The sequence below is a fragment of the Aedes aegypti genome, chromosome 1 (assembly GCF_002204515.2).
Source record: "Aedes aegypti strain LVP_AGWG chromosome 1, AaegL5.0 Primary Assembly, whole genome shotgun sequence".
Taxonomy (NCBI): Eukaryota; Metazoa; Arthropoda; class Insecta; order Diptera; family Culicidae; genus Aedes; species Aedes aegypti.
In genome coordinates, this window is record NC_035107.1 from 26,575,333 (window position 1) to 26,599,142 (window position 23,810).

The 23,810-nt window shown below is 43.3% G+C and overlaps 1 protein-coding gene across 3 annotated transcripts in view; it reads right to left on the reverse strand.

Annotated features, from left to right (window-relative positions):
- The window catches only part of LOC5578710 (calcium/calmodulin-dependent protein kinase type II alpha chain), a 249,704-nt gene extending 226,755 nt beyond the window's left edge, over nucleotides 1-22,949 (reverse strand). Inside the window, exons 1-3 of one of the 3 annotated variants that reach the window (XM_021839208.1) lie at nucleotides 22,833-22,949; nucleotides 15,180-15,912; nucleotides 12,407-12,410 (exon numbers count right to left, since the gene is read on the reverse strand). The gene's annotated coding sequence lies outside the window, so the exon portion shown is untranslated. The remainder of the gene's footprint in view (nucleotides 1-12,406; nucleotides 12,411-15,179; nucleotides 15,913-22,832) is intronic. The other 2 variants (XM_021839210.1, XM_021839209.1) reach the window with 2 other exon arrangements.
- Nucleotides 22,950-23,810: the final 861 nt, after the last annotated feature.

The window sequence follows — 23,810 nt, forward strand, 5'->3', positions numbered from 1 at the left end:
GACGAATTTCCGTTCAGTGCATTCGCCCGACTTGCCATGGTGGTGAATTGCGGTTGACCGACGTTGATGATGATGATAGGTGTGGAAATGGTGCCCCATATATGTGCGAACACACTGGCCCCTCCAGAAATCCTATTTCTGGTGTGTCGATATGATGATGATTGTCGACTCAATCGTCGACCAGGCAGACGGTGCACCTTTTCATGGAGTTGATCGATGATGACGATACCGACGACACGATGATTGTTTACATTGATGCGGTTGATATGTCATCGTACACCATTTTATTATAACCTGGCAAACAAATAAGACCCGGTAGCCGGATTTTTGCGAGATAGGGATATTGGACAGGTGCTTACCTTGTCCCTAATCAATTAGGGCATTGTATTTTATTGCAGGTGCATCAGGATACTACGGCATACTCGAAGAAGGTGACGGAATCATGGATTGGAAGCTGGTTTAGGTGCGCTGTTTGTTGTCGTTTGGGAAGTGTTTTCTGCTGGAGGCATGATTGGAGCGATAGGCAGGAGACATATTTTCGCTACTGGTCGAGTGAATATACCGGTAGATGTTTGGACGGTGACGACTCGAACCACTCCGTCTGGCCCGGGATGCAGATCCTGGATTCTGGCCATCGGCCAGCGCATCGGAGGAAGATTTTCGTCCAGGAGAACTACGAGCTGGTTCCTTTGTAGTGGTACAGGTGGATTGCACCATTTTGCTCGTGGCTGCAAGGTTACAAGGTAGTCCCGATGCCATCGCTCCCAAATTTGCTGGTACAGTTTCTGCGTTTGCTGCCATTTTTTCAGACGATTAAAAGGAATCGAAGTGACGTCAACATCGGGTACTGCTTTGAGGGCCGAGCCGACCAGGAAGTGGCCAGGCGTTAGAGGTTCCAGGTCCGATGGGTCGTCGCTAATTGGCACAAGAGGTCTAGAGTTGAGACAGCATTCAATTTGGGATAGCAAAGTCTCCATGTCGTCATAGGCGAGTGTTTGCGCCCCCAAAACTCGGATGAAGTGCTTCTGAGCTGACTGTATGGCGGCCTCCCAGAGTCCGCCGAAGTGCGATGCCTTAGGAGGGTTGAAATGCCACCGGATGTTGTTGTGTGCACATTCTTGGGCGATTTGTTCACGGTGTTCTTTACTTCGTATTAGGTGGCGTAACTCATTCGCAGCTCCCACAAAGTTCCGCCCATTATCGCTGTAAATGTCCGAACACAGTCCTCTCCGGGAGACAAATCGGCGCAACGCTTGGAGGAACTTAGCAGTCGTTAGGTCGGCAACTAATTCGAGGTGGACGGCCTTTGTACAGAAGCACACGAAGACTGCAACAAAGGCCTTCCGTGGTGATGCTCTCCGGTGTGCTGGTTGTATCAGAATTGGTCCCCAATAGTCTATTCCAGTTGAGGAAAATGGCCTCGATGCGGTGATTCGGGCTGTTGGCAGTTCCGACATGAATTGCTCGATGCGTTTCGGTCGTGCTCTGAAGCAGATGGTACATTTGTGGAAGATTTTCCGGGCCAGGTCCCTGGCCCCCGTGATCCAGTATCGGAGGCGGAGTATGCCAAGCAGCAATTGGGGTGCAGCGTGCAGATGCTGCTCATGAAGGCTTCGAACAAGCAGGGCAGATAACGGAGAAGTTGATGGAAGGATGATTTGGTGCTTGGAATCGTAGGCTTGCTGCGACCGGCGCAAACGACCACCAATGCGGATGAGATTTTCCGAATCGAGAATAGGGTGGAACCATTTTAGGCGAGACTTCACAGCTACAGGTTTTCCTTGTTGCAAACATTTCCATTCGTTAGGATAGGCTTGTTCCTGCACTAATAGGATCAATGTCAATTCAGCTTCTTTTTTCTCCTCAGTGGTAACGACGTGCGACGCTGGTCGATGTTGATTACTGAGCCGACAGTTTTGCAGAAAACGTTTACAGTAGGCGGTCACCCTAAGCATGCGTTGATAATTGGAGAATTTATTGACGTAGCAGTTAATGAAAGAATCTTCTATCGTTGCAGATACGATCGTTGCTGGTGGTTTGCGCATTTCGCATACGCTCTGTGGATTTGAGGTGGTTTGATGGACACTCGGCCATTCCGTTTGGTCTCGGTGTAGCCACTCGGGACCGTGCCACCATAGATCGTGAGAGAGAAGTAGTTCAGCTGATGTTCCTCTGGAAAGACAATCTGCTGGATTTTGTTCACCTGCTACGTGGTTCCAGATGCAGTTTGTAGTCGAGAGCTGTATTTTTGACACCCTGTTCGCCACAAAGGTCGTCCAAGTAGACGGTGAACAGTTTAGCCAACTAAGGACAGTAGTCGAGTCGACCCAGAAGTAGGTTTCTGGGCGCATAGATAGAGAGGAGGTCACCTTTTCAAACAGTTGTGCCGCCAGGAGGGCACCGCAAAGCTCCAAACGTGGTATGCTTTGCTTCTTCAAAGGTGCAACTTTCGACTTCGATGTCAGTAGTGCGACTTTGACCTGTCGCGATTCATTTTCGGATCGCACATATGCACATGCACCGTATGCACTCTCCGATGCATCCGAGAAGAAGTGCAACTGAAGTGTTGTTGCATCGGGGCACAGTACAAAACGGTCGATTTTGAGCTGGTTTAGCAGTGGAAGCTGCTCATGGTAGGACTGCCAATAGTCCCGTGCCGTTGCAGGAAGCTCCTCATCCCAGCCCCATATGTTGTCGTCGCTGTTCTTCAGGGTCCACAATGCCTGCATAAAAAGTTTTGCTGTTGTAACGACGGGTCCCACCAAGCCAAGTGGGTCGAATAATTGGGCGATGTATGAGAGGGCGAGACGTTTGGTGAGTGTTGCATTTGGGATTGACTGCGGCAGCTTCACGTTGTACCGCAAAACGTCGGCGTTTGGTTCCCAATGAAGACCGAGAGTTTTGATGAGCTGGTCGCGATCCAAATCTACTGATTGCTGTAGAGCCTTGTTGTCGTCGGAGATGTCGTCCAGGACAGCGGGTTCGTTTGAAGCCCACTTACGTAGTTCAAAGCCACCTCGTGCTAGCAATGAGTGCAATTGCTTTCGAAGGACGATTGTTTCGGCTATGCTGTTGCTGCCAGAGAAGAGGTCATCCACATAAAAGTCCTTGCGTAATACTGTGGCTGCCTCCGGGAAATCGTGCTGTTCGTCATCAGCTAGTTGCTGCAAGACTCTCGTTGCCAGAAACGGGGCACTTGCGGTTCCGTAGGTAACTGTCTTGAGTTCGTAGGTTTCAAGTTCTTCGTCACGTGATGCTCGCCACACAATGCGTTGAAGAGGCGTGTCACGCTCGTCGACCAGTACTTGGCGGTACATCTGCTTGATGTCCGCAATCAGCATCACGGGATGAATTCTAGCACGCATAACGATGGATCGCAGGTCGTCTTGTACGATTGGCCCAATCATCATTGCGTCGTTTAGAGATGTTCCACTGCTCGTTTTACAAGACGCGTCGAAGACGACGCGCACTTTTGTCGTTGTGCTCTCTTCACGTACCACGGCATGGTGTGGGAGGTGATACGTTTGGGTGGTAATCTCTCCGGTGTCCTGCACTCGTTGCATGTGGCCTAGCTCGTGGTACTCCTTCATGAAGTCGCTGTACTGTTGGCCCAGATGAAGATTTCGCTGCAGGCGTGATTCAACCATTTGAAAACGACGGATAGCGGTGCGACGGTTGTCGCCGAGGTTTGAGATGACGTCATCCTTCAGTGGTAGGCGCACTACATATCTACCTTCTGGTGTGCGCGAGACTGTCCGACGGAAGTGAGCTTCACATGCCGCTTCTTCCACCGAATAACAAGGAGATGAGTTGTATTCTTCGATTGTCCAGAATCGTTCCATCAGCTGGTGTAAATCGGCCATGGTTGCAACGTTGGCCGTGATTGTAGTTGATGGTTGACAATGGTTGGAACGACCTGAGACTACCCAACCAAGAGTCGAATTTATGAGCATGGGTAAGTCGTCTCCGAGAGGAATTCTGCCAGGAACCTTAAAGAGATCAAAAAAGATTTCTGCGCCAAGGACGAGATCGACGGTGTTGGAGGTGCAGAACGATGGGTCAGCCAGGTTAACCCCGGACGGGATTTCCCAGGATGAAATGTCCAAAGACGTTGACGGTAAGTTGACCGTAACCTTGGGGAGTACAAGGAACTCTGCGGAGGCAGAAAAGTCGCTGATTCGGGACCGAATGGTGGAAGTGAATTTGGTCCTAGCTTGCGTAGTAGAATGCCCAATGCCAGCAATCGGAATGGATACCCTTTTGCGTTGTACCTTCAAAAGTTGAGAGAATGGTTCGGTGGCAAAACAGCATTCGCTTCCCGAGTCTAGAAGCGCTCTAGCGACGTGAAAAGTTCCATTGTCGTCGACTACGTGTACGACCGCTGTGGCTAACAGTACTTTCGCATGGTTTCGTCCAGTTGAAGCATAGCCTTTCGGGTGCATGTGTGTTGCAGATGCTGAGGTGGTAGACTGTTCGCTAGCAGATTGAAATTGTGTTGGTTTTGATGTGACGTCACTTGTCTTCTGGGATGATTCATTCGACGATTCGTGGTTGCATAATTGAGTATGATGACGGCCTTTACATCGACGACAGGTACTGTTGGATGAACATTCCCTACTCATATGTCCCTTGCGGAGGCAATTTCTGCAGAGTTGATGACGGCGTATCTCCTTTTCCTTGTCCTCGACGGTCATTTTGGAAAAGGTAGGGCACATGTACAGTGGATGTTGCTCGGAACAAAGAATGCATTTCCTAGCATTGAGTTGAGATGCTCCATGGCTAGCGAATGAACGTGGGGTGGGTGGTTTCTTTGCAGACGATGGCGTACAGGTGTCGGACGGCTTGTGGTTAATGCTTTGCAGCACGTTAACCCTTCGTTGAATGAATGTGGTAAGTTCCTTGAACGAAACATCTTGAAGAGTGGACGAATGTTCCTCCCAGTCCCTTCTGGTGGTTTGATCGAGGCGACTGCTTAGCATACGGACCAAAAGAATGTCCCACGTATTGGTTTGCTCTCCCAACTGCTGAAGAATTCGGACGTTGGCCTCGAACCGTTCTACGAGTGTGTGTAATTCCCCAGCTGATTCTCGTTTGAGGGTGGGAAATTCGAAAAGTGCATCAACATACGAAGCTTTCAGACGACCAGTGTTCTGAAAATGCTCAACCAGCAGATTCCATGCAACAGGATAGTTTGTAGCGCTTATGGGTATAGTCTGAATCAGTTTCAGAGCATCTCCGGAGAGGGAGGAACGGAGATAATAAAACTTTTGTATACTGGACAGGTCTTGCGAAGAGTGAACTAGCGATATGTAAAGGTCATGGAAGTTGAGCCAATGCTCCAGGGTTCCATTGAAAACGGGTAGCTTCACATCTGGCAATCGCACGTGCGTGTTGGGAGAATGGGCTTGAGCGTTTGTAGACGTAGTAGGCGAAGGGGGTGGAGCGATGGGTGATTTATTCAGCAAGAACCCCTTAACCCTATAATAATGGGATTCCATCTCCATCCGTTGCTTGAGTTGCTCTTCGATCGAAGCTTCGTCTAACGACTCCAATTCGGCCTGAACCTTGGTGTAGTCGTTCCATAGTTCCACAAGGCTCTCCAGGCGAACTGGAACCTCCGCGGCATCGTTTTCCTCGTCATAACGATCCACGAAGCCTTTGATTAGGGTGAATGATGCAGAAATGCTACGCTGGCGCAGCTTGAGATAGCGAATGCGGCGTTCGGCTGAAGACATGGTCTGCAAGCAAAAGACCGCGTAGCTCGAACGAGTAGGGTATAGATGATAGGAAAGCTAATTACCTGTTATAGGCAATTAAATGCCTTGTATTTTATTAATGTTGCAATGGCGGGATGGCTGTGTCCAAGATGGCCTTAAAGGGATGTACAGCGTGGTTGAACTCTCCAGAAGGTTCCAGAAGCAAGATGGCGACTCTGGCGGGTTGGATCGTTGATGAACGGAGTTCGACGTTCATCCGGCTCGAAGGACCATGTTCCGAATGCTCAGTAAAGCCAGGAGGGTTGTCACGGGTACAATTTCGTTTAAGGTTCTTTTTCACAGTCACAGGTAAGTATCGGTTTTAACACAAATGAGTATAGAGTCACTACAGTTAATTCTTCTTCTTCTTACTTTATTTTTCCTTAATTCTCACTTAATTAAGCACTAATAGTTCATTGAGTTCACTTTATTAATAATTCTAATTCAAAACTTTTTACTTCTAACTTATACTTTACTACTTTCTTCTTAGCGTGCAAAATTCAAATAATTCTAGTACACTGACTACTAGTACTGGTTTCCGAACACTAGTATGACGGTTCTACTCCGTGATGCGAATCTGCTGGTTCAACAAAAGAGGGCGCGATGACGTTCAGCTAGTCCTTTTATATTAGCCGCCGATGATCATTGGTAGCGAGTCACGATGATGGACGAATTTCCGTTCAGTGCATTCGCCCGACTTGCCATGGTGGTGAATTGCGGTTGACCGACGTTGATGATGATGATAGGTGTGGAAATGGTGCCCCATATATGTGCGAACAGTGTCCGAAACGTCGGATGAAAACGTAAAATCCGTTTTTGAGCATAATAGACTGAAGGCCATAACCTACAACATAATGTTTTATTTAGGACTTGTTGAACCGTTATTAAAAATATTCTTATTGAAATTTTGGTCAGCAAGATACTGCATCGCCAAAATGACGTTTCTAGAAAAAGTTGTTTGAATAAGCTGTTTCAAATAGCTAAAATATGCTAAATCACTTTAACCTTTTTGACTAGAAATCAAAAGTTAATTGATTGTTTTGAATAGTTTTACCATTAGGTAACTTATTTCTGTATTATGTGAGAAAGATATTTAAAACGTATGAACTCTGTCTCGTCCTACAAATTCGTTTCTGAAAGAATTTGTCGAACATCGGTAGATCACCTGTGTTAGCTTGGGAAAGGGGTAATCTGATTTCTTCAACAGGTTGACAAATTGTCAGTAACATCTACAAAAGAGTAAACTTGAACTCTTTCAACAGAAAAGAATAGTATACAAATTTTCAATACGAAATGCAAGAAAAATTTTGGTGGTTATATATTTGTGAAAAGCAGTATAGTATAAACCAATAATTCAAAGTTTTCAATTCATTCAAGTGATGGCCATCTAGATACTGAATAGAGACCGTAGACTAGTTTATGAATTCGTTTTCGTGATAGAAAGTTATTTTTTAACTTTTGGTGAGATACCGAGATGTATCACCCAAACCTAAAGTAATTTTTACTTTTCTTGAGCGGAACAGCATATAGCTGTTCTGCCCAAGAAAAGTAAAAATTTCTGGTCAAGAAATGGTCGAAAAATTGTCTACAGTGAGCTCCATTTGGATTGACATTTCTTTTCAACTGCGTACTGTGATCAAAGAAAAATGAATTTTTGGCAAGGAATTTTCCACACATTTAGATAGGTGATTATTTTTCTGTTGAAGTGCACACTTCCCATAACTAATGTAATGAGAAATTTCTTAGAAATTTCAGACCTCACACTGGATAACTCGAGTTACCAAATTTTAGCACGACATTCGTTTGTTCTACATTAAAATACCTATAGGGTGTCCTAGAAATCTTAGACGTCATACTTAAATGTACATTGTATTTAAGATAATTAACATAAATTTTTATTAAGCTAGCATACTTAGCTTACTTCCGCTCAAGAAAAGTAGAAATTTCTGCTCAAGAAATGGTCAAGAAATTTTCTACAGTGAGCTCCATTTGAAATGACATTTCTTTTCAACTGCGTACTGCGATCAAAGAAAAATGCTTTTCTTGACCATTTCTCGCAAGAAATTCTCCACGCATCGAGATATACTTTTCTGTTGAAGTGCATACTTCGCTTTACAACTGTTTTGACTAAACAACATTTGACAAAATGGGAACAATTAAAAAAAGTTTTCTTCTCCTCATGAGACAACATTACGGAGTTTGACTTTTCACGTATTCCCAAGTAACACCGAAAACATCTTCTCTGATACCAGATAGCAGATTTTGTCATATAAGAGTTATAATAGTGAATACCATGACATCTTGTGTTATAAAACAGTTATAAAATAGCTCCCAGAAAACAAATCATTTCAAAACGGTTAATTAAACTTCATGAATCGGAGGTCATAAATTTATGCTGAAATAATGTGTTTTTAACGTTTTTTTATACAAGATTCAAACATCGATAAAACCGTCGAAACTGATAAATGTTGTGTGCCATTTTCCAGAAACAGAAGAATCGAGAACGCCATATTCATGCCCTCTGGAGAGAAATAAATTGGAATCGAAATGCAACGAAATCTCTAAGCGATGGTTCTTGGAAGTCGGTTACTTTTCATAATGCCAAAAAAAAAACAACTGGTTTGAAAATATTAACACTTCAGTCGTCGCGCTGTTGTATTTTGTACAACACCGCTGAAAAAACCTCGCTTTTTGTTCACAACAGCAGCGTGGTGGTTCTGATGGTGCCAAACCGTGCGACGACTGGAAGGTTAACGGTATAAATGTGAAAAAATCGCAGAAACTGCTGAAAAAATAACAGCTTTCGAGCCATAAGCGTCGGAACACAAAAGGTCACACAAATCACCTCAAATAGGCATTTTTTTCAAGCTCTTCTTCTAGGATTCCCTGTTTTAGCCACGAATTTCGCTATATTTGATTTGACAAAGAAACACTAAATGGTGCCAATTTCTGACGGCTTTTTTGCACCGTGATCGGCACATCACATAATCCGGAGCGTTACATGTACAAGGGACACCTGAAATCACCTGTCACTGAAATCAACATAATATAAAATTGCTCTGGTAGCAAAAAGCACAGGTTCCTTATGATGATGTTTCACGAGTATCTATTGAAATAAAGCAGCTCTTTTTCCCTGTGTTGGCTGCATTCATTGTAGTCGAATACGCTTCCAAATCGATGAATAAAAAACAGCTACCGCACGAGTTTTTTCCGTAAACATTACTGCAAATTTTACAACGTTTACATTTGTAAACCGATGTTTGACGTTTGACGGATAAAAATCGATTCACTAAGCGAGAAGCTATATAAAAGTTGTTTGGGTGTTATTATTATTATCGAAAGAACAATAAAATAAATTCTCAAAGAGAATGTTGAAAAGATGTTCTCAAGATGAATTATAAACGTTATTATAAGTTTATCATAAATTCTTAGTTAAGATGCTCTGAGGATGTTATTCCAACGTAATTTCAGCTTATTTCAGAATCAAAACAAAACCATTTCACATTTTGCCAAATAAATAATCTAGATTACAGTACCGGTTGAAAATTTGAATCACCTTAACTCGAATCAATTGAAGCCGCATGTCGATGATATTAACCAGATAATTTTGTTAGAAATCTGGGTTCAATTCAGTGAATTAAGCAATCATGACAAAATATGTAAAAAAATAAGTAACAGTTTGGAGTGTGACCGATATGATCAAAGTAATATTAAAGTTGAATAAAATAATTGAATAGTTCGAACATTTTCGGACGGTGCTGTAAGATTGATTAAAAGTCCGCCATATTATGTTTTCGTTTGAATTTGAAGCAAATTCATGAAAACAACACAATTTGGGTGGATTTGTGTTATATTTAAGGATTATTAAAATGGCCCATGAATTATTGAAGAGTAAAACTGAAAGTTTCACCATAAATTTTGAACCGCATATTAAACTTCCCAAGTATCGATGAACATAATCCACTTTCGTTAATCTTCATTTCAGTGATAATAAAGAATCATAGATATGATAACTTGAAACATATTTTTCAGGTTGGAGTAGCCATGTATATTATGACGAAAAATTTGTTCTGATTTTGCTGTAAGTTCATTCGTTTTGTATATATCTTGACGTTGGACATTGTAATGAGATAGTGTGTAATACAAATGTGTTTTTTAAGTTACATAGCTTACAAATAATGTCATAACAACCAAAACATTTGCCAGTATTATAAATAACAATCTTGTATTATATATACGTTATTTACACTTTCAAATATCTTAATTATAACAAATGAACTATGTCGCTCTATACTCTCGATTTGTGAGTGTTTAGTACTGAAAAATAACATAATTAGAACAAATGATCACCGCAACTTAAATTTGCATCTTTATTATGTTGGGGGTTTGTTTATAGATCGTCGATTGCATGTGATTTCAACTAGTTGTCAGATCTATAAGATGTTATATAAGCCGACATTTTTGGCGCTGTTTAAGCTATACAAGTGTTAGATATAAAGTAAATACTACTAGAAGAATACAACAGAATATGTTAAAAACTTGAATTATTTACTCATATATGACTAGCTGTGTTACTTGGGTTTTTAATAGAAATAAAAATAACACAATTCGGATTTACGTAAGTCGAATCGAACATCAGATAGTCCATAAATTTCTAATTTGAAAATAAATATAAGAATTTGCTCTTACCATTTTTAAATCGACCATAGTTTATGGTAGCTGGGGTGTTTCCAAATGGTAATGATGTGAAAATCAAAGAAACCTTATCAATAATCATATAAAATTAGTGTATTGTTCGGTTCAAAACCGAAGTTTAGTTTTAAGTCATTTTTGTTTCATTTGTTTTCCACCATTTTGTTTGAATTCAGCCCTAAAATCCATTACCTTTATGTAAACCCAAAATCATTGCCCCCCTTCCCCACTCTCCATGTCAATTAGTCATTTGCGCCTTTTCCCCAATATCCACAAAAGTCAATACCTTTCCCCCATTCCCGAATCGAGAAGTAAAACTTGTTAGTTTGTAAATACAGCCAGCCCAGAAGTCAGCCAGAATGACAAATATTTTCATCACAGCAACCCCCTCCCATCCAGCTTTGTTGTCATGTTCTTATTGTTTTTTTTGCCTTTGACGTTTCCATGGAGATGGGAGGAGCTAGTTCGAATCATTCGATTGCCACGATGCTAAAACCATAGGTATATAAGTAAACCACGTTGCGCAATGCGCATAAGTATTTTTGTGAATTTCAACCAGTTAACATCAATAAACGCCAAGTGAAATAGTAGCCAGCAGTTTTGCTTCCTTCCACCAAAGAAGAGCATCCCGTTCCCGTCCTACACTGCCAATCGAGCCGATCGCTGCTGCTGCCGAACCACCGACCAGATACAGTCCACCGTTTGTCGCTGGCAATTTGAGTTCGTTCCTGTCCACAAATTGATCCCACCCGAGGTAGTCGATTGTGGACACGGTTCGATTGCACGCGGACAGCCAATTGTCCAGTAGTAATCGGGTTCCGCCGCTTCTGGAACAGCACAAGGGTTTAATAGTAGCGTTTGTTCCCTCGGTTCGATCCACAGTCAGACCTTTCCGGTAATCTGCTGTGGACACCGCTTCGACTGCACACGGAAAACCTACTAGCCCTGGCCGGTTGTTGTTAACCAGTCGCTGGAACCGATTGCGCACCCGCAAGGATCCCGTTCCCTCCCGTTTGCCACTTTGTGCACCGCACATGTATATTTGATTTGCTTGGCAGAATGTATCAACTATTTCAGTTTGGAGAATATTGCACATAAATACGAAATGGTGAATTGGCAAAGAAAGCTCTAAGGTCATAAATATAAAAGAGCTTGCAAAAAAAAACAAGTTGAGAAGTAGGCTCAAACATAAAATATTAATATGAGGAGATTTATATTCAATTCAGTGCGGAAAATCATGTTATTCAAGCCGTCACACGACAACTGCACAAGAGGTCCCAAAAGTGGCCATTCGAAGCCCTGTTGGAACCTGTCAACGAATGTCCGAAAATTATCAGAACTACTTTATAATTCATGATATGGCATCCTAGGTAGAAAATCATGATTTTGACCTTGTCTTGTAAATCTTATGAACAAACTTTTTGGATGACTTAAAACTTCCGTTGTATGCACAAAGATTTACAGTTAAATTCTTCAAACGTTTCTTATCAAATTAAAAACTCCTAAATATGTAACTTTGTTCATTGAATTGAAAATTACATTTTGGGCAGTTTTTGGATGACAATGATTGTCCACAAACAATATCTCACCGGTCAAGCTTGTAGCATTAGCATTAAGGTGAAGATGAATCGAAGCCAAAGCTAGTGACCAATCGATTAAGTTTTCAGCTTAAACGGATGTTTGGTTCTCCAGATCCGTGATCTTGAACATTTGAGATATGGCTTCGATTCATCTTCACCTTAAGTAATTCGCACAAATTGGTAGGTGATACTGTCCTAGACTCCTTCCCATCCGTTACCAAAGTCAGACATTTGGGACTAATATTTAACTCTAAGACAAGATTGATGCATCCTCCAACGGTCGAGAGTTGTGTTGTCCACGTCCTTGCGAATGCTGGGTAATATAAAGGATTTAATTATCGAACACCTACTTAGGAAAGATGCAGATAATTCTACGACCTCTCTTAGGCATTACGGGACATTGTGGGATGTTAGTGGGAAAGGTTGTTTGTTTTGTAAAAGTTCTAACCATTATGTGCAAAAAATTAGCGAAACAAACTCACAGAATTTTGCGTTTGGATACCCTCTGCAAATCGTAGCTGCGCTTATCATAATAAACATAGCAGCATTCAATCTCCTTTCATTGAAGCATCATTCTCTAGCAATTATTTGATTCGTTCACGTTAATCGAACGGAATTGTGTTACGCTCACATCGAACTCGCGAAGAAAAAAATTAATAGCGTCCTAAAGCCCTGTCCCAATTTTAGAGCTAAACGATTATGTTTAGGTCAAAAACACATGTTTACTCAATTTTTTAATGTTTTTCGTTGGTTTAAGTCTAAAAAACATTTTTTTATGTTCCTTTCGATTTTGTCACACCCCTTGGCTTAAACTCAAATTTTGGGTATATTTTGTTTTCCGTGTCTCTTCCGAAATGTCAGTTAGGAACAACCCCAGTGTTAAAACTAAAACCCCTGTGGTGTTTTTGTCGACTAAACGAATGTCAAACATGATCAAAAGTGTCAAGGTTCATTTATGGACCCAATTTTTAAATTAAAGTTTAAACATGATATAGCCGTTATTTGAACGGGAAAAATAGCTAAAGTAGTTGCAGTAACATGCCCTTTCGCGTTGTTAAAAAAAAAACAAGATTTCATTAAAAAAAATTAGGACCCAATTGCTAAATTAAATAGACGGCAAAAACAATTCCGATTACACCAACGAACCAATTGAACAAAGTTGCTTTGCGCTTTCACCTGACTTGATTTTCCTTATTGTAATAAATCTAGTAGAAAAAAAACACACACGCGGATCACTATTCAAAGTATTATGCACTGTTAAACACTCGTTTGTTCTGGGTGGGATAGTATCAGCCAAGCCGCCGACAAAAATCGCAAAAAATATTGCTCATGCAACACTACCGTTAGCAAAAAAAAACAAATTAACAACTTTCACAAACACATTCCAATCCATACCCACGCCATTTTCATACAGCAAAAAACACTTTGTTTAATGTTTTACGAGTGGCGTAGCACCATCAGCCATTTTGGTATTCCATCAGCCGAATAGAAAAAAACGCGGAGCCGAAATTGACCACGACAGCGAATTTGAAGCCTGCTGCGATCCTCCGTCAACGGTAATGCTTGTAGATCTAGAAACTATAAAGTATTCTGAAGTTTAGAGCAGGTATGACCAATAATGCGTTAGCGTATTTCATAGGTTAACCACCTCTGAACTGAACTTTGCATATGTTGAAAATGAAAACAAATCAGATTATTTCTGCGAAAATTATCACTCCAATATATAATTTTCCATTGATTCGTGTCAACTCATTTTACGAACTTCGTAAAAAAGTAACATAAATTTGTTTTATGTAAAATAGGACTTTTAGTATGTTTTAGTCTGAGACGAGACTCGCGGAGACGGTCTTCTTTTTCTGTGATTGCTGAGTTTTTTCTTATACCACTCTGTGTTTACATCAATCATGCGCAAGCCGTTCAAACCCTCACATGAACATCCCAGCAAAAAATATTGCGTTTGCATCACACCGGAGCATTAATAACTTTTTTAGTGAAATTTCATGCCAGTAAACCTAGCAGACATTATGAATAACTAGTCTTATGTTTAGATTTATCAGCATCTTTGGAGAAACTGCTCCGCTGACGGAGGTTTTTATTAACAGTTTATTTTGAATACAATACTTTTCACTTTTTCAGCCATAAAAAAGACGGGCTGCATTTGACGTTTTGTGACAGCGGAATCTGGACTGCATATGACGTTGATATTTTTTCTCTTCGCGACTCTCTCTCAGGTTTTAGTGTACTAGTCTTTAAAAGGCAGCACATATGTATCGTAAAGTCTATTTTCTGGGACGTCATAAGTTTGGAAAATAAACTATAATCTGCTGATTTTAAATCACACACTTGAAAAGTATAGATTTAAAGACCAATATTTCTGCATATTCAACTAAGAAACACCAAATTTCGAGTTGTCTGGTTTTAGCATAAGGGAAAAGAATCGATGATCATTTTTTTTTTCGTTCAGGCACACCGCGCAAATATTTTCACTTTTGTCAAATTCTCTTCCGTTTTTGGAAGAAAATATGTTGTTCGTGGTGTTGTTGTCATTGTTGCTGTTGTTGTTGTTGTTGTTGTTGCAGCACACTCACCCAGAGGCAAAGTAGGCGACGGACGAGACATGCTTCGAAGACAGGCAGGCAGGTCAGCAGCAGTCAGTGAAAATCCCGTCGCCGTCGCCTACTGCGCAAGCCCACCGTCCGGTGACTGCGCACTAGGTCTATTACTTGTACAAAAATAACAGTCAATATTAACATCCCGACTCTTGGGGATAGGGGATAGGAACCCACCAGTAGAGAGAGTGAGAGAGCGCGAAAATGAGAAAAAAGGAGGAAAATTGGGTCGTAATAATTTTACCCCACAAGAAAAGACGGTAGGCCATCGGCCCCCTCCAACCCGCTCCCTCAGATGAAGGTGAAGGGACCCGGGGATTCGTGAAAGAAAAGGTCGAAAAGGGGTGTGAGACAATGGGCCCGCGGTGGGGCACTCTTCTATCCGAAGAAGAAAATCTAAATTGATATTTGAGATCTGATTTTGGGATCCCAGCAAGCCGTGGATTGATTTTCCGTTCCGGGAATCCCACTCCATTAGCGCTGGTGCGGATACCTGTAGAATGGCCATCGCGGTTCGGTCAAATAAAATCAGCTTGACATACCTTTGCTCGAATAGGATTCCCGCTACTGATTCGCTGCTACTCCGGAGTCGATTTTCGCCGATGCCACCTTGTGAATTTTCCACTTGAAATTTTCTTCCGTCGTAAAACCGTCCGTTTTTCACCCGGGGCGCCTCTTTTTCACGACACTCGCAATCGGACAAATTTTTCCTGTGTTCTTCTCGCAATGGCGATTAGTGTTTCACTGAGACAATTTTTTTCCACGCACCTTGCACTTTGGTTTTTTCGCCGCACGGAAATAGTAACAGAGCAGCCACTATATTTTTCCTCGGCCTGCTTGGATATTCGCTTTTTTTCCTTCCACACTGAGAGCACAATAAAATTGTGTACCACTTCTTCAGCAGATATCACCACTGATAGATATTTGCACACTCATCCACAGCACATTGACGAAGCAGGCGACGTTCTCGATGCTTTCTCTTTTTCTCACGGCCTGCTGCTAGTCCTCGTTTGCTCCTCGTTACTGTGCGATGATGATTGGGGCCGCTGCTGATGATGGCAGGTTGACTAGCTCGCTACACTGACTTGGTCTGTTCTCACTGTTCTGACCTGTACGCGTACTTCCACTGACTGCTGGCTGCTACTGAATTTCAGCGAATTACAAACATTGAGATAGGAGTTATGCACTTTTCCTTTCCGTAGGTATTGGTTGCGAGTACCCACCGCCAGAGCTAGTACTACTATACAGACACGCACCACTCCGCTCCGATGAGCTCTGGAATGGGACGAGCAGAAGAGTGCAACTCAACACAACAGTTCAGAGTCGAGACGGACGAAAAACTGTGTCACTGCCGTTGCCGTCGCCACTGAGCTGAGATGGATTGGTGGAAAACCGATGGGAAAATTTGGTGCTCACGAAAGGAACGGTGCGTACTCACTCACTTGCTCACTCACTCATTCGCTCATCGTCTTGGCATTCATTCCGAGATTCTAGTCTACGAATTTTCTATTTAGGAAGGAAGAAACCTCAGTCAAGCTTGGAGAGAAAGCCAAGCATCCTAAACAAATCAAATTTTTGGGCTTTGCTCTGTAAAACCATCAAAAAAGCTCTTAATAATATTGGTAGATGGTAACTGGTAGATCTTTTGACGAGAAGTTTCTATGCTGCTGACGAGATGCTTCTAAGCTTCTGACAGGAAGCTGCTAAGCTTCTGACGAAAAGCTTCCGAAGCCTCTGACGATAAGCTCATAAGCTTCTGACGATAAGCTCATAAGCTTCTGACGAGAAGCTTCCAAGTTTCTGACAGGAAGCTTCCAAGCTTCTGACAGGAAGCTTCTAAGCTTCTGAAGGGAAGCATCCGAGCTTCTGAAAACAAGCTTCCAAGCTTTTGAAGGGAAGCTTCCAAGCTTCTAACCGGAAGCTTCCAAGCTTCTAACCAGAAGCTACCGAGCTTCTGACAGGAATCTTCCAGGCTTCTGATAGGAAGCTTCCAAGCTCCAGACAGGAAGCTTCCGAGCGTCTGACAGGAAGCTTCCAAGCTTCTGAAAGGAAGCTTCCAAGCTTCTGACAGGAAGCTTCCAAGCTTCTAACAGGAAGATTGTAAACTGCTGACGAGGAAGTTAAAAGCTCCTGACAAGAAGCCTCTAAGCTTCTGACGAGAAGCTTCTAAGCTTCTGACAGAGAGCATCCAAGCTTCCGAGCTTCTGACAGGACGCTTCCAAACTTCTGACCAGAAGCTTCTGAGCTTCTGACAGAAATCTCCGAGCTTCTGACAGGAAGCTTCCGAGCTTCTGACAGGAAGCTTCCGATCTTCTGACAGGAAGCTTCTAAGCTTCCAAGCTTCAGACAGGAAGCTTCCAAGCTTCGGACAGGAAGCTTCCAAGCTTCGGACAGGAAGCTTCCAAGCTTCGGACAGGAAGCTTCCAAGCTTCGGACAGGAAGCTTCCGAGCTTCTGACAGGAACCTTCCGAGCTTCTGACAGGAAGCTTCCAAGCTCTTCTGACAGGATGCTTCCAAGCTTCTGACAGGAAGCTTCCAAGCTTCTGGCAGGAAGCTTCCAAGCTTCAGGCAGGAAGCTTCCAAGCTTCTGGCAGGAAGTTTTCAAGCTTCTGACAAGAAGCTTCCAAGCTTCTGACAGGAAGCTTCCAAGCTTCTGACAGGAAGCTTCCAAACTTCTGACGAGAAGCTTCCTGTCTGAAGGAAGCTTCCAAACTTCTGAAAGGAAGCTTCCAAGCTTCTGACAGGAAGCTTCCAAGCTTCGGACAGGAAGCTTCCAAGCTTCGGACAGGAAGCTTCCAAGCTTCGGACAGGAAGCTTCCGAGCTTCTGACAGGAACCTTCCGAGCTTCTGACAGGAAGCTTCCAAGCTCTTCTGACAGGATGCTTCCAAGCTTCTGACAGGAAGCTTCCAAGCTTCTGGCAGGAAGCTTCCAAGCTTCAGGCAGGAAGCTTCCAAGCTTCTGGCAGGAAGTTTTCAAGCTTCTGACAAGAAGCTTCCAAGCTTCTGACAGGAAGCTTCCAAGCTTCTGACAGGAAGCTTCCAAACTTCTGACGAGAAGCTTCCAAGCTTCTGACAGGAAGCTTCCAAACTTCTGAAAGGAAGCTTCCAAGCTTCTGACAGGAAGCTTCCAAGCTTCGAACAGGAAGCTTCTAAGCTTCTGACAGGAAGCTTCCAAGCTTCTGTCAGGAAGCTTCCAAGCTTCTGTCAGGAAGCTTCCAAGCTTCTGACAGGAAGCTTCCAAGCTTCTGACAGGAAGCTTCCAAGCTTCTGACAGGAAGCTTCCAAGCTTCTGACAGGAAGCTTCCAAGCTTCTGACAGGAAGCTTCCAAGCTTCTGACAGGAAGCTTCCAAGCTTCTGACAGGAAGCTTCCAAGCTTCTGACAGGAAGCTTCCAAGCTTCTGACAGGAAGCTTCCAAGCTTCTGACAGGAAGCTTCCAAGCTTCTGACAGGAAGCTTCCAAGCTTCTGACAGGAAGCTTCCAAGCTTCTGACAGGAAGCTTCCAAGCTTCTGACGGGAAGCTTCCAAGCTTCTGACGAGAAGCTTCCAAGCTTCTGACGAGAAGTTTCCAAGCTTCTGACGGGAAGCTTCCAAGCTTCTGACAAGAAGCTTCCAAGCTTCTGACAGGAAGCTTCCATGCTTCTGACAGGAAGCTTCCATGCTTCTGACAGGAAGCTTCCAAGCTTCTGACAGGAAACTTCCAAGCTTCTGACAGGAAGCTTCCAAGCTTCTGACAGGAAGCTTCCAAGCTTCTGACAGGAAGCTTCCAAGCTTCTGACAGGAAGCTTCCAAGCTTCTGACAGGAAGCTTCCAAGCTTCTGACGAGAAGTTTCCAAGCTTCTGACAGGAAGCTTCCAAGCTTCTGACAGGAAGCTTCCAAGCTTCTGACAGGAAGCTTCCAAGCTTCTGACAGGAAGCTTCCAAGCTTCTGACAGGAAGCTTCCAAGCTTCTGACGAGGAAGTTTCCAAGCTTCTGACAGGAAGCTTCCAAGCTTCTGACAGGAAGCTTCCAAGCTTCTGACAGGAAGCTTCCAAGCTTCTGACAGGAAGCTTCCAAGCTTCTGACAGGAAGCTTCCAAGCTTCTGACAGGAAGCTTCCAAGCTTCTGACAGGAAGCTTCCAAGCTTCTGACAGGAAAGCTTCCAAACTTCTGACAGGAAGCTTCCAAGCTTCTGACGGGAAGCTTCCAAGCTTCTGACGGGAAGCTTCCAAGCTTCTGACGAGAAGCTTCCAAGCTTCTGACGAGAAGTTTCCAAGCTTCTGACGGGAAGCTTCCAAGCTTCTGACAAGAAGCTTCCAAGCTTCTGACAGGAAGCTTCCATGCTTCTGACAGGAAGCTTCCATGCTTCTGACAGGAAGCTTCCAAGCTTCTGGCAGGAAACTTCCAAGCTTCTGACAGGAAGCTTCCAAGCTTCTGACAGGAAGCTTCCAAGCTTCTGACAGGAAGCTTCCAAGCTTCTGACAGGAAGCTTCCAAGCTTCTGACGAGAAGTTTCCAAGCTTCTGACGAGAAGCTTCCAAGCTTCTGACAGGAAGCTTCCATGCTTCTGACAAGAAGCTTCCAAGCTTCTGACAGGAAGCTTCCATGCTTCTGACAGGAAGCTTCCATGCTTCTGACAGGAAGCTTCCATGCTTCTGAGAGGAAGCTTCCAAGCTTCTGACAGGAAGCTTCCAAGCTTCTGACAGGAAACTTCCAAGCTTCTGACAGGAAGCTTCCAAGCTTCTGACAGGAAGCTTCCAAGCTTCTGACAGGAAGCCAGCTTCCAAGCTTCTGACAGGAAGCTTCCAAGCTTCTGACAGGAAGCTTCCAAGCTTCTGACAGGAAGCTTCCAAGCTTCTGACAGGAAGCTTCCAAGCTTCTGACAGGAAGCTTCCAAGCTTCTGACAGGAAGCTTCCAAGCTTCTGACAGGAAGCTTCCAAGCTTCTGACAGGAAGCTTCCAAGCTTCTGACAGGAAGCTTCCAAGCTTCTGACAGGAAGCTTCCAAGCTTCTGACAGGAAGCTTCCAAGCTTCTGACAGGAAGCTTCCAAGCTTCTGGACAGGAAGCTTCCAAGCTTCTGACAGGAAGCTTCCAAGCTTCTGACAGGAAGCTTCCAAGCTTCTGACAGAAGCTTCCAAGCTTCGACAGAGCTTCCTCTGACAGGAAGCTTCCAAGCTTCTGACAGGAAGCTTCCAAGCTTCTGACAGGAAGCTTCCAAGCTTCTGACAGGAAGCTTCCAAGCTTCTGACAGGAAGCTTCCAAGCTTCTGACAGGAAGCTTCCAAGCTTCTGACAGGAAGCTTCCAAGCTTCTGACAGGAAGCTTCCAAGCTTCTGACAGGAAGCTTCCAAGCTTCTGACAGGAAGCTTCCAAGCTTCTGACAGGAAGCTTCCAAGCTTTCTGACAGGAAGCTTCCAAGCTTCTGACAGGAAGCTTCCAAGCTTCTGACAGGAAGCTTCCAAGCTTCTGACAGGAAGCTTCCAAGCTTCTGACAGGAAGCTTCCAAGCTTCTGACAGGAAGCTTCCCAAGCTTCTGACAGGAAGCTTCCAAGCTTCTGACAGGAAGCTTCCAAGCTTCTGACAGGAAGCTTCCAAGCTTCTGACAGGAAGCTTCCAAGCTTCTGACAGGAAGCTTCCAAGCTTCTGACAGGAAGCTTCCAAGCTTCTGACAGGAAGCTTCCAAGCTTCTGACAGGAAGCTTCCAAGCTTCTGACAGGAAGCTTCCAAGCTTCTGACAGGAAGCTTCCAAGCTTCTGACAGGAAGCTTCCAAGCTTCTGACAGGAAGCTTCCAAGCTTCTGACAGGAAGCTTCCAAGCTTCTGACAGGAAGCTTCCAAGCTTCTGACAGGAAGCTTCCAAGCTTCTGACAGGAAGCTTCCAAGCTTCTGACAGGAAGCTTCCAAGCTTCTGACAGGAAGCTTCCAAGCTTCTGACAGGAAGCTTCCAAGCTCCTGGCAGGAAGCTTCTAAGCTTCTGACAGTAAGCTTCCAAGCTTCTGACAGGAAGCTTCCAAGCATCTGACAGGAAGCTTCGAGCTTTTGACAGGAAGCTTCCGAGCTTCTGACAGGAAGCTTCCAAGCTTCTGACAGGAAGCTTTCAAGCTTCTAACAGGAAGCTTCCTGAAGAGAAGCTTCTAAGCTTCTGAAGAGAAGCTTCTAAGCTTCTGAAGAGAAGCTTCTAAGCTTCTGTATGGAAGTATCTAAGCTTCTGACGATTAGCCTCTAAGTTTTTGATGAGAAGCTTCTAAGCATCTGACAAGAAGCTTTTAAGCATCTGACGAGAAGCTTCCAAGCTTCTGACGAGAAGCTTTTTAAGCTTCTGACGAGAAGCTTCTAAGCTTCTGACAACAAGCTTCTAAGCTTCTGACAACAAGCTTCTAAGCTTCTGACAACAATCTTCTAAGCTTCTGACAAGAAGCTTCTAAGCTTTTGACAAGAAGCTTCAGACGAGAATCTTTTAAGCTTCTGACGAATAGAAGCTTTTTAACTTCTGAATAGAAGTTTTTAAGCATCTAAATGGATGCTTCTAAGGTGCTCAATAAAAGCATCTAAGCTTTTCAATGGAAGCCTACATGCTTCTGACGAGAAGCTCCTAAGCTTCTGAATAGAAGCTTCTAAGCTTCTGAATAGAAGCTTCTATGCTTCTGAATAGAAGCTTCCAAGCTTCTGAATAGAAGTTTTTAAGCTTCTGATGGAGTAGAATAGAAGTTTTTAAGCTTCTGAATAGAAGCTTTGAATAAAAGCTTCAGAATAGAAGCTTCTAAGCTTCTGACGAAAAGCTTCTAAGCTTCTGAAGAATAAGAGCCTTTTTAACTTCTGAATAGAAGCTTTTAAGCTTCTAAATGGATGCTTCTAAGGTACTCAATAAAAGCATCTAAGCTTTTCAATGGAAGCCTACATGCTTCTGACGAGAAGCTCCTAAGCTTCTGAATAGAAGCTTCTAAGCTTCTGAATAAAACTTTTTAAGCTTCTGAATAGAAGCTTTTAAGCTTCTCAATAGAAGCTTCTAAGCTTTTGAATAGAAGCTTCTAAGCTTCTGAATAGATGCTTCTAAGCTTCTGAATAGAAGCATCTAAGCTTCTGAATAGAAGCTTCTTAGATTCTGAATAGAAGCTTCTAAGCTATTGAATAGAAGTTTTTAAGCTTCTGAATAAAAGCTTCTGAGTAGAAGCTTCTAAGCCTCTGACTGGAAACTTCTAAGTTTTTGAGTAGAAGCTCCTAAGCTTCTGAGTAGAAGCTTCTAAGCTTCTAAATAGAAACATTTATGCTTCTTAGAAGCTTTTATGTATCTGTATAGTAGCTTCTAAGCTTCTGAATAGAAGCTTCTAAACTTCTCTTGATAATATAGTCTGGCTGTTTTATTCTAAAAATCTAAAAATAAGTTTAGCTCATGCAAGTAAATCACCCTAATTGTAATTCAGATCGCCTTATCACTTCTACCAGAGTTCAATCTTGTCAAAGATTCAATCAACTCTTACACCGAACTCAACGTCTTCCTTATCACCCGATTTGCCTTTGTGCTACAAGCACGCAGTGAAACCCCAAAAACCATTACATATCAGTGTAATCAATCGATAAGTTATTCCCCAGTGGAAAGCGAGTAACTTACACACTCCACGTCGTCGGACAACAATGAGAAAACTGCATTCATCTTCCTGTCTCTCACTCACTTATCTTCGGCTCACGCACACTTTCCATTCTCACCGTGCTGCCTGCCGCCTGCTTGGATGGGTGAAGCGACATCGGTTTTGCACTTGTCATTTCCCACCATTCACCATGTAGCCTACTTCGTTGCGCGCGAAACAGAGAAAGAGAGCGTTTACGAGAATTTTCCACTGGAGGACGCACTCACACAAACACACGCACAGAGCCCCCCATTCGCACTTTCCTCTCCGACTCGGGCACCACAATCAATATTGGCTGGGAAGAGATTTGACACGGTTTTTTCCCATCGTTTCCATAAGCGGCCAGGCCTTCCCTTGTCCTTCGGGAGGAGGAAAATTTTCGCCCCCCTTTTGGATGGCCGTGCACTGATAGGTGGGTACTTCACAACCGTGAAGAATCCTTTCAACTTGAACTGTTTTCGACGAGTGAAAATTCGAATTTCCTAGTTCTTGCTCAACACCAATCCAGCTCAACAGGCGATCGCAGTAAGCCGTTTCTCGATGATTTCACTCGAAGTAGGCGAAAACAGAAGTGTCACGGTTTTTCAACTAACCACAATTCACAGAGACACAGAGATGAAGAGGGAAACTCTTCCGAATAAGGGACACTGCACAGGACTTTGCGAAAAGCACGACCACTTTGCTCGACGGTTCCACTTGGACTGAACGAGGAGCGATGGTGTGAAGGAATTTTACTCATTTTCTCTCTGAGTGAGAGGGGGAACTTCAAGTTGGTATGCATTTTTCAGTAGATTGGTTAATTTTTAAGATTTTATCACGGCTTTAATTTTAGATTACTATAAATTTCGTGAATTTCTGAAAAAAAATATTTGCATGATTGTCAAAATTCTTTAAAACCTCAATGAAGGGGCTCATCACTCATAAACACCGCATGTAGCTAAATAAAGCAAATCGAAAACTCAAAACGTATGGAAACGATGAGCGAAGAGAAAATTCAACGCAGGCGCCGTATCCTTTGTACCTACAAAGAGTTCAGTGCGAACAAGGCAAAGGCCACGGTGTAGAATTGCATGCAATCATTTCCCACCATTCGCAGAGAGAATCCACCGGAAAATGAGAGACTCTCTCACACTCAGAGCGATGCATTGGACCATCGAAGCATGCTGGGTGGATTGGACGGATGCATCGCCTACTACTGATGCGCCCTCTTCGTGAGGTCGTGAGCTGTTTGGTTGAGTTTTCTCACTAATTCGCTTCGCTCCGGTTGCTGAGACCTGTGTTGGAAATTGTAACGTGAGAGGAGTGTTCATGGTCACCGTGCGTTCACCATTTCGAACGGAAAGAAAAACACACGAGAAACAAGTGTCATCATAAATCAACCGGGACACTAACGATCGGTTCGGAATGGATTGGCTTGGGGAGATTAGTAGTTGCACTTTGTTCCATGCCTACTGCGATGGAGGGGAATTCGGGGTAAAACCGACACCCTAAGCTTATTGATAAAATTTATGTACTTTAGCTTGTTAAATGAACCCAAAATTGTTGTAGAATCACATATTGGTTATAAATTT